This window comes from Lathamus discolor, chromosome 16 (assembly GCF_037157495.1).
Source record: "Lathamus discolor isolate bLatDis1 chromosome 16, bLatDis1.hap1, whole genome shotgun sequence".
In the NCBI taxonomy this organism is placed as follows: Eukaryota; Metazoa; Chordata; class Aves; order Psittaciformes; family Psittacidae; genus Lathamus; species Lathamus discolor.
In genome coordinates, this window is record NC_088899.1 from 230,071 (window position 1) to 241,144 (window position 11,074).

Sequence of the window (11,074 nt, forward strand, 5' to 3'; positions counted from 1 at the left end):
AGTGGAACCAAAGCCGCACGAAGGGGGCGGAGTCGCACGAAGGAACCCGAGAGGAGCATAAGCCTCCCGAAGGGGGCGGACGCACCCGAAGCTACCGGTGCGGAGCCGAAGCCTCCCGAAGGGACCCGAGCAGAGCCGAAGCCTTCTAAAGGGATCCAAGCAGAGCCGAAGATTCCCGTAGGGACCCGAGCAGAGCCGGAGCCTTCCGAAGCCACCGGCGTTGAGCCAAAGCCTCCCGAAGGAACCCGAGGGGAGCATAAGCTTCCCGAAGGGGGCGGAGCCGCCCAAACGGGAGCAGAAACCGCCTGAAGGGGGCGGAGCCTCCCGTAGGGACCCAAGGGGAGCCGTAGCCTCCCGAAGGGACCCGAGCAGAGCTGAAGCCTTCTAAAGGGGTCCAAGCAGAACCGAAGCCTTCTGAAGGGTCCCGAGGGGAGCCGAAGCCTCCCGAAGGAGGAAGAGTCGCCAGAATGGAGCCAATAGGAGCCGAAGCCACCCGAAGGGGGTAGGGCCAGCAGAAGGGACCCGTGTGGCTCCGAGGGCATCCCAGAGGAGCCGACACCTAACACTGCCCACTTATCACCCTCCATTTCCTCTCATTACCCTGCATAACTGGGCACAACTCGGCACGGTTCGGCTCCACACGAGACGGCACGGCTCGGCTCAGCTCGGCAAACTTCGGATCCGCACGGGGGAGAACCGAGGAACCAGGTCACCGAGGGGCTCTGGAGCAGCCCGACAGCGGGAGGGGGGGAGTCGCGGCGAAGAGGGGCTGCTGCCACGAAGGGAACCGAGCGGAGCTGAAGCAGCCCAAAGGGGCGGAGCCGACCGATGGAACCCGAGCGGAGCCGGAGCCTTCCGAAGGGGACTGTGCTGCCGGAATGGAGCCCAGCGAAGCCGAAGCTAGCCAAAGGGGGCGGGTCCCCCGATGGGCCCAAGTGGCTCCGAGAGGATCCCAGAGGAGCCGATACCTAACATTGCCCACCTGTCACCCTCCATTTTTCTCCTGTTACCCTCCATAACTGCACAAGGCTCGGCTCGGCAAAGCTCGCCTCTGCCATGGGGACAAACCAAGAACCGCGGCACCGACGGGGCCTGGGGCAGCCCGGCAGCGGGAGGGGAGGAGTGGCGGCGAGGAGGGGTTGCCACGAAGGAACACGAGTGGAGCCAAAGCCTCCCGAAGGGGGCGGAGCTACCCGAAGCCGCCCGAAGGGGGCGGAGCCTCCTGTAGGAACCCGAGCGGAGCTGAAGCATTCTGAAGGAACCAAAGCGGAGCCGAAGCCACCCGAAGAGGGCGGGTCCCCTGAAGGGCCCGAGTGGTTACAAGGGAGTCCCAGAGGAGGCGACATCTAATATTGCCCGCCTATCATCCTCCATTTTCTCCCATTACCCTCCATAACTGCGCACAACTCGGCACTGCTCGGCTAGGCACGGCAAGGCTAGGCTCGGCTCAGCACGCTTTGGCACAGCTCGGCTCGGCTCGAGACGGCAAGGCTTGCCTCGGCACGGCTCGGCAAAGCTCGGCTCTGCCAGGGGGAGAACCAAATAACTGCGGCACCGAGGGAGTCTGGGGCAGCCTGGCAGCGGGGAGTCACGGCGAGGAGGGGCTGCTGCCACGAAGGGAACTGAGTGGAGCCGAAGCAGCCCTAAGGGAGGGAGCCTCCCACAGGGACCCGAGCGGAGCCGAAGCCTTCCAAAGGAACCCGAGTGTAGCCAAAGCCTCCCGAAGGGGTCGGAGCCTCCCGTAGGTACCCGAGCAGAGCGGAAGCTATCTGAAGGGACCCGAGGGGAGCCTAAGCCTTCCGAAGGGGGCGGAGCCGCCCGTAGGGACCCAAGGGGAGCCGAAGCCTTCTAAAGGGATCCAAGCGGAGCCGAAGCTTTCCGAAGGGACCCGAGGGGAGCCGAAGCCTCCCGAAGGAGGAAGAGTCGCAGGAATGGAGCCGATCGGAGCCAAAGCTAGCCGAAGGGGGCGGGTCCCCCGAAGCACGGCAGTGCTCGGCTCGGCAAAGCTCGGCTCTGCCAGGGGGAGAACCGAAGAACCGCGGCACCGAGGGTGTCTGGGGCAGCCCGGCAGCGGCAGGGGGGTAGTCGCGGCCAGGAGGGGCTGCTGTCACGAAGGGAACCGAGCAGAGCCGAAGCAGCCATATGGGAGGGAGCCTACCGTAGGCACCCGAGCGGAGCCGAAGCCTCCCGAAGGGACCCGAGTAGAGCCAAAGCCTCCCGAAGGGGGCGGAGCCCCACGAAGTAACCCGAGGGGAGGCGAAACCTCCCGAAGGGACCCGAGTGGACCAGAAGCTGCTTGAAGGGGGCGGAGCCTCCTGTATTCACAAGAACGGAGCCGAAGCTTCCCGAAATGACCCGAGGGGAGCATAAGCCTCTCGAAGGGGACGGAGTCTCCCGTAGGGACCCGAGCGGAGCAGAGGCCTTCTAAAGGGATCCAAGCGGAGCCGAAGCCTCCCGAAGGAGGAAGAGTCGCCAGAATGGAGCCGATAGGAGCTGAAGCTAGCTGAAGGGGGCGGTGCCGCCCGAAGGGACCCGAGTGCCTCCGAGGGGGTCCCAGAGGAGCGGACACCTAACATTGCCTGCCTATCACCCTCCGTTTCCTCCATAACCCTCCATAACTGCACACAACTCGGCACTGCTCGGCTTGGCACGGCAAGGCTCGGCTCAGCAAAGCTCGCCTCTGCCAGGGAGAGAATCGAAGAACCGCGGCACCGAGGGGGTCTGGGGCAGCCCGGCAGCTGGAGGGGGGGAGTCACGGCGAGGAGGGGCTGCTGTCACGAAGGGAACCAAGAGGAGCCGGAGCCTCCCGAAGGGAATTCTGCCGCCGGAATGGAGCCCATCGGAGCCGAAGCTGCCTGAAGGGCCCGAGTGGCTCCGAGAGGGTCCCAGAGGAGCTGACACCTAACATTGCCGCCCTATCACTGTCCATGTCCTCCTATTACCCTCCGTAACTGCACACAACTCGGCACTGCTCAGCTCGGCACGGCAAGGCTTGGCTCGGCAAAGCTCGGTTCTGCCAGGGAGAGAATCGAAGAGCCGCTGCACCGAGGGAGTCTGGGGCAGCCCGGCAGCGGCAGGGGGGTAGTTGCGGCCGTGCGGCGCTGCTGTTACAAGGGAACCGAGAGGAGCCGAAGCAGCCCAAAGGGATGGAGCCGAAGCCACCTGAAGGGGGCGGGTCCCCCAAAGGGACACGAGTGGCTCCGAGGGGGTCCCAGAGGATCCGATACCTAACATTGGCCGCCTATCACTATCCATTTCCTCCCATTATCAGAGTGAGTCTGAGCCAGGGAGTCTGTGTTAGATCTCAATTTGAGATTTGTGTGGATGTGTGAGTCAGTCAATGCCAGATTGAGCCTAAGTAAACATGAGCCTAAGTCTGAGCTAGAGTGTCTGTGCAGTTTAAATACATGAATCTGAGCCAGTCTGTGTGGAAGTAAGCCTTTGTAAGTCTGAGCCCCAGAATCTGAGACAGAAAAACTCTTCATGGTCTGAAACACAATATAATTCTGAGTCTAGCTGCTTTAAAGTGAAGCTGTGCAGTCTGTGAGTTTTGAATGTAAATCAAAGCCCGAAAAAGAAAGCCAAAAAGTTAAAGCCAGAGAGCAGCTGAGAAACCAAACCCAGAAAAAAAAAGACCCAGGTGCACCTTGTCAGGCTGTTTTTATCTCAGCTGCTGGTTTGCCCCACCCCTGAGCCAGGGCATTGAGGGAGGGGTTGTGGGTAGGGCCTGGGGTATATAAGGCACAGCTTCCTAACAAGGTGCATCTTTAGGGTTTGGCTCTTTCGAAGGTATGATGGTTGGGGTGTTTTGTGGTTTTAATGGTTTTTGTTTTGTTTTTGCTTTTGTTCTTTGAATTCTTTGAAACGATTCTTTCTCAGCTAAATATTTTAAGCTGTTTTAATATTTATGTGTGCATGTACCAATGAACTTTTTCGTGCTGTGGTTTTGAGGTGCTGTTTTTATTGGTGGTGTTGAGCTAAGCAGACTTTTTTAATTGTTCTCAGCCACAGAAATTATGGCTAAGATTGTTTTTAGTGTATGTTCTTATTGCTTGTATTTTGTTTTTGTTTAATTTTGCATATAATGGTCATGGTTGGGGTTACTGCAAAAACATACCAGTTATGTGGCTAGTTTTTCTCAAGGGTGCCTTTGTGTCTGTGCTCTTTTAAAACCTAAGTTGAATGCTTGGATTTGAAGAAGACCAAAACATAATTTCAATGTTGTTTTGGGATGTAAAAGCTGTTTAAAAAACTGGTGTTCTTTTTGGCAGGGAGAGGTTAAACAACACTTTTCAGCTTGTATATTTCTTATTTTAAAAGTCTAAAGTGTAGAAGGAGTTTGTTCCTTATAGTCTGCAGGTAATTAATATTTCAGGGCATTTTCTCTATTTCTCTGTCTATAGACTGTTGTTTAGCTGCATTTTTGGTTTTTCCTTTTTCTTTTTCTTCTTACTGCTGTTATTGCAGATAATGAAAATTAATTGGGTGGATGCAGTAAATACCCAAGTGTCTAGTATGGGAGTTCTGACCAATAGCTTTGGTTTGAGACCTATAGTACTACAAAAAACTAAGCAAAAAGACTAGTTTTTGGCAGCAGAGGGGTGGGGAACAACATCAGGATAGCAGGAATGGGTTCGAAATGTACCATGGGGAGGAAGAAAAGAAACTGGGGTATTTTATAACCTCATTTTACAGTGGGCAGGTTAGTACAACTTAACTGTTTTATTGCGTGCATTGCCTTGTGATCTGCATTGGAGCTTCCACGTCACTGCTTGAAGTAAAGGTATTAAGTCTGCTCTTCGGATCGTATCCTTTATATCCTGACTGCTTCCGTTGGCTGTTTAAAAATGTGTCAGGCATTTCTTTTCACAATTTATAAGCATAAACAGAGTAGAGTTTTTCTTTCAGTCACCTCATCAGTAGTCTTCTGGGGTGTTGCTCCAGGTTCCTTTTCCAGCTGTGAGGAGGTAAGATGCTTGTGTGCGAGTGTGGCAGCTCAGTGTTGAGAAGAGCATAGCAAAGGGGTTCAGTATTTGTGTTTGGTATTGCAGGTCTTGCCCTCTACCTTTAGAGTTGAATGAGTGCTTGAGGTGAGTCAGAAAGGTAAGAAGGATTGTGGAGTCATTCACTTCTGCGATAACCATGGTCAAGGGGCTTGTGGGTGTGTGTGTGCTAGCTTAGAGTTGAGAAGAACGTGGTAAAGGGGTTCAGTATTTGTGTTTGGTATTGCAGGTCTTGCCCTCTACGTTGGGAGTCGGATGAGTGCTTGAGATGAGTCGGAGAGGTAAGCGGAAAGATTGTGGAGTCGGTCACTTTTGCAAGAACCATCGTCATTGGCTTCTGTTGCACTCCTAGGGCACGCAGGGGAGGAGAGGCCCAGCGTCAGAGTCTGGAATCGCGTTGGGACAGGTGAGCACGGTGTTGAGGAGCTTGGGAGGAGGCAGATGGTTGGTAAAGAAGAGGCTGGGCTGGATGGCTGGGATGCTGGATACGATGGCCAGCACAACGTGTTCCCCTTTCTTTGTTTCTGGGAGATGATGAAGAGGAACTTGGCAACGGCAGCAACATGGCTGGCATCTGCTGTGGGAGCTCTGAGCAGTGAGGCGGCCTCGAGATGCATAGCACTACGCACGCTAAGTAGAGGGCCTCCTGTAGGAGGCGAGGGTGTGGGATATAACATCAGAATGGCAGGAAGGGGTTTGAGATGTAGCATTCCAACGTAGTGTTTGAGCCAGAATGTCTGAGGACACAGTCAGAGGTGGCTGGGAGGTAAATGGTCAGCTTTAGTGCAGGTAGTGCCTCGGAGTTAAATGTCAGGATGAAAAGGTGCTATTTGTGGGGCATAAGTCTGGGGTGTTGTGTCCAGGACAATAGGTAATGGTCCGTGGTAAAACACACAAGGGTGGGCAAGTGCTGTTGGCTCCTCGCAGAGAGTGGTGTTTTGGCTGTTTCAAGACAAGTCCAGCTTTGTTTCCTACCCAGGAAGTTGTGCTTTAGAACTGCCTGGAAAAGTCCTGAGCCTCGCAGACCTTCCTAGATATTGTTGGCCGCTTCTTGTGACGTGGGCTGGCCCCCTGCGTCGCAATGAGCATGTCTGTTTGTGAGTATGGAAGCCTGAGCCTGATGCTATGTGAGGGAGGCAGCAGCTCATCCCACCCAGGTGAAAGTTCCCTGTGCAGGGACGCCCGCTAAGGTTGAGCCTGCCACCTTGCACAGCCGTGATGATTCTTGGAGCTGGTTTGCTGATGGCCTTCACAGGGTCCTTGGGGTTGGTAAGATAAGCAGCCATGAGAAGTATCCTTGACGATCTCTATAGTTTCCTATGTTAATAAAGTAGTTGGGAGTTCTGTTTGTCTCTGGTTTTCTCTGACCTAGAGTTCTTGAGCTCTGGAACGTAGGTGGTGGGTTTTTATAATCACAGTGTAGCTGTCTAGTCTTGATGATCTGTGTGAATGGACAGAAGAGCTCTGGGAATAAGCTTGTAATGAATGAGTCAGGGCGAGAGAGTCTGCTTGGGAGTGGGTGTGGTAGTATTATGTGGAGTTAGTGTCTGAGCCAGAGGGTGTGAAAGTCTGTGTTGAGAGTATCTGAATGTCAGTCTGTGTATGCATGTCAACCTAAGCATTGGTATGAGTCTGGCCTGAGACTTAGAGGCAGACTAAGGTTTTGCTTGGTGTTGCGGTGAATAATGCCAGGTTGTTCGTGCAGATGGCAAGATGGATAGCCACATGTGAGAGGCTGATGTAGGAGTGTTGAGCGGAGTGATTGTACCAGGTGGGTAAAATTGTGATGTCAGAAAGAAGTTCCAGCTTACTCTCCTGGCTGGCTTGTGACTTGCTGCGCTTTTTTAATTTGGAGGTGCAGAGCAAGGAGCGCGGCAAGGTCTGTGCCCCAGAGCTGACTTGGACTAGGTGAGCTATGCTTAGCAGAGTGAAGCAGCACCTGATGGAGTGCCTTGTAGTTTTAGTGAAATTAAAACCAGCTCTTAATGTTGTGTACTGCAGGAGGTGCACGTCTACTCTGCTGTGCTCAGCTGGCACCACGCACTGGAGATGTTGGATTCAAATGCACTTTGAGGTAGGAAAGTAAGGAGAGACAGCAATGTGTGTGTCACCCTTGCAAAGCTCACTGTGTGTTGAACACGCCCACCAACATCTTCCAAACCTGGCTCTTTGCCTCTGGCAGCAGTGTTCAAACGCTCGTGCTCACCTCAGCTGGACTCAGCCGACACCAGGCACCGGAGATGTTGCGTTCAAATGGACTTTGAGGTAGGAAAGTGAGGAGAGACAGCTATGTGTGTGTCCCACTTGCAAAGGTCACTGTGTGCTGAAGATGCACAGCAACATCTTTCACTCCTAACTCTTTGGCTCTGGGAGTAGAGTTCAATTGTTAGTGCTCTAATCTGCTGTGCTAACCTGAGAACTATCACTGGAGATGTTGGATTCAAATGGACTTTGCTGTGGCTCTTCACTTTCCAACCTCAATGTGTGTGTCACCCTTTCAACGGTCACTGTGTGCTGCAGATGCTCAGCCAGATCTTTCAAACCTGGCTCTTTGGCTGTGGGAGCAGAGTTCAAACGTTAGTACCCTACTCTGCTGTGCTCAGATGAGACTGGGCAGAGATGCTGGATTCAAATGGACTTTGAGGTAGGAAAGTGAGGAGAGACAGCAATGTGTGGGTCACCATTGCAAATCCCACTGTGTGCTGAAGATGCCCAGCAACATCATTAACTCCTGGCTCTTTGGCTGTGGGAGCAGAGGTCAAACCTTCATGCTCTACTCTGCTCTGCTCAGCTGAGAGCAGGCACCAGATATGTTGGATTTACATAGACTTTGAGGTAGAAAAGTGAGGAGCGACAGCAATGTGTGTGTCATCCTTGCAAAGGTCACTGTATGCAGAAGATGCCAAGCAACATCATTCACTCCTAAGTTATTGGCTCTGGGAGCAGAGTTCAAATATTCATTCTCTACCCTGCTGTGCTCAGCTGAGAACGATCCCTGGAGATGTTGGATGCATATGAACTTTGAGGTTTGAAAGTGGAGAGCAACAGCAATGTGTCACCCTTGCCAAGCTCACTGTATGCTGAAGAGGTCAAGCAACATCGTTCATGCCAGGCTCTTCAGCTGTGTGAGCGGAGTTGAAACATTCGTGATATACTCTGCTCTTCTGAACCGACACCAGGCACCAGAGATTTTGGATTCCAATGGACTCTGAGGTAGGGAAGTGAGGAGAGACAGCAATGTGTATGTCACCCTTGCTAAGCTCACCTTGTGCTGAAGACTGCCAGCAACATCATTCCTTGCTGGCTCTGTGGCTGTTGGAGCAGAGTTGTAACGTTCATGCTCTACTCTGCTATGCTCAGCCGAGAGCGGGCAGCGGCGATGTTGGATTCAAATGGACTTTGAGGTAGGAAAGTGAGGAGCAACAGAAATGTGTGCTCAAGATGCCCAGCAACATCTTTCTCTCTTGGGTATTTGGCTGTCGGAGTGGAGACCAAACATTTGCGCTCTACTTGCTCTCCTGCAGAATGGCCGGGAGCAGTTGGTAGAGAAGTTGCAAGTAATTCGATTTTTAGGTGCAAAAGCGAGGAGCTGGAGCAACGCAACTGGCACCACTGCAGCGCTCAGTCTACAGAATACACTCAGGTACATTTTTTAATACTTTCAGCCCAGTTTAGCCTTGCCCAGTTTAGCCCAGTTCACACCAGTCCAGCCCAGTTTATCTCACTTCAGACACTTCATCCCTCTTCAGCCCAGCCCACATTAGCCCTGTCCAGCCCATTCCAGCTCACCCCAGCCTGTTCAGCCCACTTTAGCCCAATGTGGCTAGCTTTGGCACAGTCCGTTCCACTTAAACCATTTCTGACCAGTTTAGCCCTGCCCAGACCAATGTAGCTCAGTTCAGACCTGTCCTGACCTATTTAGCGCAGTTCAGCAGGGTTTAGCCCAATTCAGACCAGTCCAGCACACCTTAGCCCTCTTGAGCCCACTTTAGCCCACTTCAGCATAGCCTAGCACAGTTTAGACCAGTTCAGCCTAGTTCAGCCCAATTCACATCTATCCAGAACACTTTAGCATAGTTAAGCCCAATTCAGACCAGTCCAGCCCAGTTTAGCCCAACGCAGCCCAGCCCACTACAGTTCAACCCACTTTAGCCCTTCCCTGCCCAACGTAGCACACTTTAGCCCAGCTCTTTCCAGCCCAGTTTAGCCTTGTCCACCTTATCCCAGCCCAATTTAACCCAGCCCAGCCCACTCCAGCTCAGCCCAGACAAGTTGAGCCCATTAGGCCCACTTTAGCACAGCCCAGCCAAGTCTCTATCAGCCACTTCAAGCCCAGTTTAGCCCGGTTCAGACCAGCCCAGCAAAATTTACTCCAATTCAGCTTGGTCCAGCCCCTTTTTGACAAGCTCAGATCTGTCTAACACAGTGAGGCCCACTTCAGCCCAGTTCAGCCACTCCAGCACAGTTCAGCCCAGTTTGGCCCACTTCAGGAGAGCTTAGACCACTTTGGCCCACTTCAGACCAGTCCAGCCCAGTTTAGCCCAGTTCAGCCTTGTCCAGCCCAGTAGAGCCCAGCCCAGGCTCATTTGCCCCAGTTTTGCCTACTTTGGCCCCATTTAGACCAGTCCAGCCCCCTTTAGCTCTGTCCAGTGCAACTAAACCCATCCAAGAACAGTTTAGCCCAGTCCAGCACATTTTACCCCACTTCAGACCTCTCCAGAACACTTTAGCCCAGTACAGCCCAACTAAGCCCAGCCAAGAACAGTTCAACCCAGTTTAGCCCAGTCTAGCCCAGTCCAGCCCAGCTCACTTTAGCACAGATTGGCCCAGCTCAGCCCAACCCAGGCCAGCTCTGTCCAGCCCAATTTAGCCCACTTAAAGACAGTCCATTTAGCCCAGTCCAGCCCACTTAAAGACAATCTATTTAGCCCAGTCCAGACATGTTTATCCCAGTTCACCTCATTTTAGACTTGTCCAGCCAGACTCAGACAGCTCCAGCCCAGTTCAGAACAACGGAGCCAAGGCCAGCCCACTTTCACCTACCTCTGCCCAGCTTAGTCCAGTCCAGTCCAGCCCAGTGTAATCCAGTCCAGCTCAGTTTAGCCCTGTGGAATCCAGCTCAGAACAGTCCAGGCCATTTTACCCCTGCCCAGCCCAGCCCAGTTTAGCTCAGTGGCATGGAATTCCCTCTCTCCCAGCATTTTCTAAGGCGAAGTGAGAGAATACCGGCTTTTGCCAAAAGGGAGCCGAAAGAGCCGAAGCCGCCTACCCAAGGGAGCTGACCGCAGCCAAGACTCCCAAAGGGGGCGGAGCCGCCCGAAGGGAACCGAGCGCAGCAGAAGCCACCGCAAAAGGGCGGAGCCGCCCGAAGGAAGCCGAGTGGCTCCGAGGGTGTCCCAGAGAAGCTGACACCTCCCATTACCCCCCTATTACCCCCATTGCCTCCCATTATCCCCTCATTACTGGGCTCGGCTCGGGGGAGAACCGAGGTGGTCGGGGGCAGCCCAGCAGCGGGGGATGGGGGGGAGTCGCGGCGGGGAGGGGCTGCTGTCACGAAGGGAATTGAGCGGAGCCGAAGCCTCCCAAAGGGGCGGAGCCGACAGAAGAAACCGGAGTGAAGCCGAAGCCTCCCGAAGTGGGCGGAGTCGCCCGAAGAGACCCGAGCGGAGCCGAAGCCTGCCGAAGGGACCCGAGGGGCTTAGAGAGGAGCCGCTTCTCCCCCCCTTGCCATTACCCCCCCATTAACCTCCGTTACCCCTCACTGCCCCCCATTACCCCCCTTCCCCTCTATTAACTCCCTATTACCCCCCATTCCCTCCCATTACCCCTCACTCCCCCTTAAGGCACCTCCCCCATTGCCGTACATGGGATTCTGTGGGGGAATTTGGGGGTGTGGAGTGCTATCATGGGGGTCTATGGGGGGATTAGGGAGAATATGGGGCTCTGGAATTGTTACATGGGAGGGGGTCCATGGGGGAATTATGGGGCATAAGGGGGTCTGGAGTCCCTACATGGCAGTCTATGGGGGGATTTGGGTGTCTGGAGTAAAATTATGGGGGTCTACGAGGGTC

General features: G+C 54.1%; 1 long non-coding RNA gene across 3 annotated transcripts; it reads left to right on the top strand.

The window, feature by feature from the left end:
- Nucleotides 1–2,784: 2,784 nt before the first annotated feature.
- LOC136022627 (uncharacterized) lies at nucleotides 2,785–10,851 on the top strand. Of its 3 annotated transcripts, XR_010616235.1 has the most exons (11): nucleotides 2,785–4,967; nucleotides 5,052–5,103; nucleotides 5,233–5,284; nucleotides 5,356–5,409; nucleotides 5,535–6,774; nucleotides 6,865–6,911; nucleotides 7,005–7,077; nucleotides 7,186–7,268; nucleotides 7,886–8,407; nucleotides 8,528–8,646; nucleotides 10,202–10,851. It is a non-coding gene; the product is annotated as an uncharacterized LOC136022627 (long non-coding RNA). The 3 variants fall into 3 exon arrangements; XR_010616234.1 differs by having other exon boundaries at nucleotides 7,886–8,646; XR_010616236.1 differs by lacking the exon at nucleotides 7,886–8,407 and having other exon boundaries at nucleotides 8,577–8,646.
- The last annotated feature ends 223 nt before the right edge of the window (nucleotides 10,852–11,074 follow it).